The 5,020-nt window shown below is 43.4% G+C and overlaps 1 long non-coding RNA gene across 1 annotated transcript; it reads left to right on the top strand.

Moving 5' to 3' along the window:
- On the top strand, window positions 1,504-4,038 carry LOC110434405. The gene is made up of 4 exons (XR_002451901.1): window positions 1,504-1,606; window positions 1,685-1,799; window positions 1,883-1,991; window positions 3,638-4,038. It is a non-coding gene; the product is annotated as an uncharacterized LOC110434405 (long non-coding RNA).

The raw sequence follows: 5,020 nt of genomic DNA, 5'->3' as shown, positions 1-5,020 counted from the left end.
CTCCTCTTCCTTTCATGCAAAAACAGCAGCATCCAATGCCTACTCTCTTAATAATTTCTTTGGCCTCGTCTCCTTTGCATTTCTCACTTAAATCTCTCTTTAATCCTCTCCTACCATCACCCTTTACTCCATGTCCCGTCTTCTCTTGCATGCAAGAAAACAACCAGCAAATATCTTTCCCTCACTCTTTCACGTGGATAATTCTCCTCTCTTCTCTCTATTCCACATTCTCCTATCCCTTTCATGCAAAGATAACTGCAGCAACTAATTCTCCCCTCTTAAATTCCCATGGTCACACCCCTTTTTATTTTACTCTTGGCAGCATGGTTATACTCCATAAGTTTTGTTTTCAATTACATGCATCCATGCAGAAAACTGCAGCCACATATTCCCTCCTCTCTCACTCCTTCACGCCTCCTAATCGATCACCTCCCTAACACCCCCTTTTATTTTGCATGCAGAAAATAACAATTGAGCATCTTCTAATCTCCCATAATTCTCCCTCCTTAATTGCTCGATTAAAGGGGCAGCAAAGAGCAGCTGCGTGCTCTCAGCATGCATGCATGTAGGCATAGGGAAGCTTTTAACCCCAGCCCGTACTCCTTTCCTCACGCCCAGGAGCAGCAGGACTCATTCTTCCTTTCCTCCTTATTCCTTGGTCCATAACATCAGCTCTTAACCACACTCTTTAATCCTCTACATTTCCTCTCCATTAGTTCACAAAATTAGGAGTGGTTGCACTCACCTCTCCCTGGTCGACATCTCCCTTATTCCTGCTAACACCCATTTATCTCCCCCTCATGCAAAATAACATCAACACTTAGTACTCCTCCTTAATCTCCCTACTACTTTTTGTGCAATTACTCAAATGAAAGGCATGACCAGTCATGGATTATGTCATCATTCTTCTACTGCTCCCACGCCCTCTCTACTCCCATGCAAAATAGATGCACAAAATTACTTTGCCCCATAATTTACTAGGCATGAACAATTCTCTTAAGAATGCTTCTTCATTCCATTAATTTATTTCTTTCTCTTCATTATACTAGCATGCAGCAGCAATGCTTGCTCTCCTTTCACTCACACACTATCAGATGGCGCCTGCCCTCTCTCCCTCAAATAAAATAACAGCAGCCCTCACCCTTAATTCCCTTTACAAGCTCCCTTTTCATTCTCCTTTACCACTCCCTAAATGCAAGAATGGAAGCAGATAAAACAACCCCTCCCTCCTCTTATTCTCACGCATAAACCATGCAGCACACCTCTCTTCATTCCCCTCCTAATAACACCATTTAATCACACTTCATTTGCATGCCTCCATGCAGCAAAAGGGCAGCCATATATTCCCCTCTTTCTCTCCCTCACGCACACCATCAGCAGGGCGCCTCCTCCTACTCTCCTCTCTCCCCCACGCCACCACCAGAGGAGCCTCATCTCCTCCCTTCCATCAGATGGGCGCCCCTCTTCCTCTTCCTTCTCCATGTCTGCAGCTCCAACTTCCTCTCCTTCCCCTCCATCAAAACCAAGAGAAAAACGTGTCTGCAGTTCCGTTTTGCCACTGCACGCCTCTTTCCGTCGCCGGATTCTTGGAATTCTTCGTGCTGCGGTAAGGATTATGGTCTTCTCTATTCTTCACTGAGAAACACATGTTCATCATGTCCCCTCTCTATTGTGATGTCTTAAGGAAACCATGGTGCTGCACTGTTTCATGGAGATCACTCCGGTGTGCGTCGCCATCTCTCCGAACCTGCAGCGAAAACCAATCAACCACCATCACCGCTGCTTATACACAGAACATGGTGATGACATCCATCCCTTTTCCTCTCTGTTCTTGCTGCTCAAACCCCTCTCATCGTTCATTTTAATCTTTCATGTGGCGCAGATCATCCGTCAAGTGAAATTGGCACCATCTCATTGATCGTCAAACATTGCTTGTCCATCATCAGTGTTAGACGCCATTGAGATCATGTCCAGCAACCATGAACCTCGATGTGAGGCCCCCTCCCCTGTCCCCATCCTATATATATGTTCTTTTACATAAATCATGAGCCATAATCCGAGTTTGATCGAATTTCGGTGATGTATAACTGCAATTGTGTTGCTGTCCTTTTTGGACAGCAATGCTGCTGCCGGTTACCGTTCACTTTCCCAGTGATCCAGGCCTCTAGTTATCAAACCCTTTGATAATGATATAGCTCTTGATGTTGAACAAACCTCCACAAATCAGTTTGGTCATAGGAGCCATGGTGCCAAAGTTATTGATATCGTTGAGCTTGCTGCTCCTGCATCTATGCAGCAACACCCTGACCGATTGGCATGCATATTCTGGGCAATCCACAACTCCAATTGACAATACCTTGGATCCACAAATGTATCATATATTTGCCCATGTCTCTGTAAATTTTCATGGCCATAGAATCTAAAATGAAAGATATGTCACATCTTTTTGTGCTCGCTGTCCCTGCTGCCCTGCAGCAGCATCCCTGCCGATTGGCGAGTACATTTTCGAAAATCGACTACTCTGTTCGTCAAATCCTTTTACCCAACTATGTATCATAAACTTGCACGTGCTGCTGCAAGTTGGTTTGTCCATAGGTGCCATGATTGCCGCGATATAGAGGTCACAGCAACTGCTACCGCTGCTGTCCAGCAGACGGCAGTGCAAGTCATTTTGCAGTCATGTTTTCCGGTCATCCAATACTTAGAATCACTTGTTCGTTTGCCACAACATACTCCATACAGTTCACAACAAGCCCACAAAATAGATTGCTGTTTGATACTTCTCTAGTCATACCATTGCTAATCATAACACCCGCTGTCCGATGTACACGTGCTCTAGCACTTTGCTGTGTTTCCCACTAAATCATTCTCTAGATCGCTGAGTCCTCTAGTGTGACCATGTGTTAGTTGGTTGCACATGACTGCACCAAGTTTCAGTATGGCCCTTCCTTTTGTTGATCACAACATCACTGCCCACTACACGAACATGTTCAGTCGGAGCACAACTTGTTACAATTGTGTCTCTAATTGATCTAGCATCCACTGAAGCACATCGGTTGGTCCTCGCAGCCCAGAAAATCATGTGTCACATGACTGATTCCTTTGTCCGAACATGTCATTCCTTCATGATGTAAATATCATCTTATCCACCTATCATACTTAAGCCATGATATATCAACTCTACTAAACCACATCACCACCACAAAAGCACAACATTCCAGCTATCTATCTTGATGGCTCACCTCAATTTAGTCATCACTTTACCACTTCACTATTGCATAGTCAATGCCATGTATATGTTTCCTCTTATCAAGCTTGCATAGTCACTCCTTGTGATCTATCTCTTAATTCTTTGTATGCTTACTTCATAATATCCTATCCACATTGTATACAATTCTCTGGTCATTTACCATTCATCTATAAAACCTTATGCTATCTAAATCTTTCAAGTTAGCCGACACACATCATGCCTATTCTATTCTATCATTTATATCTTCCATCTTCCACCTTTGAATTTTCATACCTTTTAAACCATAGCTTTGTTTAGTTGTTTTTGCGCTCAACGTTCGTAGTTACAATCCTTACGTGTTTAAAACCTTTAAGTCTTATTTTGTAATGCTTGGTGTATTGTTTTTAGGTTCTCTTGTGATGCTTGTATCGATTGTTTGCTGACGTTAGAAGTGGAGCTACATGAGGAGTATATCTTTGAGAAGTGGAACCATCGGCAAGTGTTTTGGAAGGCAAGTGTAACATGAGTTCCCTTGTTACCTAATAACTATTTAATCACCTTCATGTGCATGTGTCTAATATGATAAACCCATAAGGACTTTACCTAGAACTATTGTATCTTGTATCCTTGTTTACCCTGGGGTTATGCATATGGGTAGTTTGCTTAGTCTGCAATCACCAAACTGTATAATACTAATACTGATTAATGATTATGGAATCAATATTATAATGATGCTTTCTAGCAACATGGATATCAGGGGGCTAGAGCATTGGGCCTTTTTGGGTGCTCTAGTCTGCCCTCCGTAAGGACTGAATCTTAAAGCGGCAACCCAGGACTTACAGTACAACCATGAGAATCACATGGCTCTGATCTTAATCAAGTATCTAGTACGTCTCTAGCTTGTTAGTGGTTACCGACAGGCGCAAGAGGGGGGTGCCTCGTGGTGTATAGTTTTGCTCCTACCTTGGTGTGTACAGTGCCGCGACCACATGTGCCTCTTGGAGGAGGTCTCTATGCACACTTGCCGCTGAAACCTCGCGGCCACTAACTAGTTAGGGTGTCTAGTGAAAGGTTACGTAGTGATCCCTGCCGACTTACCTTGGAAGTGAGTCAAGAGGTTGGCCCCCTCAGGCAAAGGGCAATCACGACTCATGGGTAAAGATGTACACACTCTGTAGAGTTATAAAAAACTGATATATCAGCCGTGCTCTCGGTCAAGACCGACCTGGATCCTTTTCGAGATGGATGGTTCAATGGATGGTTTGGGTTGATGATTAATTTTGATGATAATTATAGTTGTCACCATGGGAGCTTAAGCATAACCTAGCAACATAGGTCTAATGATAAAATATGACCAACTAAAAATGCTTATCGCAGTCAAACCAAGTCAAGCCTTTTGAGCCTTGCATCCCCTCATGTTATACTTGTTGAGTATGGTGCGCTCACACTTGCTTTACATTCAACAATCAAAAATCCCGGATGGGTACCAGATGGTGATACAAAGGCGGAGTTCCCTGAAATGTTCCAGGAGTACTAGGCAAGTGTACCCCCAGTCAACCGTCCCTGTGGAGTATGGAGACCCAAAGAGAAGATATAGAATAGTTTCCGCTATGCTTTGTAATAGATGTAAGCCATGTTGTAACTATGTTCCGATATATAATAAAGCGTTGTTCTTGATATTCTCCATATTTGTCACTATATGTGTCGTGTGGACATCCTGGGCACACATATAGTTAGCGCTTGGTCTTCTTTGGAAAACCGGGTGCGACACGGTCCCTTCAACGTTTTGTT

Source organism: Sorghum bicolor, chromosome 4 (genome assembly GCF_000003195.3).
Source record: "Sorghum bicolor cultivar BTx623 chromosome 4, Sorghum_bicolor_NCBIv3, whole genome shotgun sequence".
Lineage (NCBI taxonomy): Eukaryota > Viridiplantae > Streptophyta > Magnoliopsida > Poales > Poaceae > Sorghum > Sorghum bicolor.
Note: the sequence above shows the minus strand (reverse complement) of the source record. Positions and strands in the feature narration are given on the sequence as shown.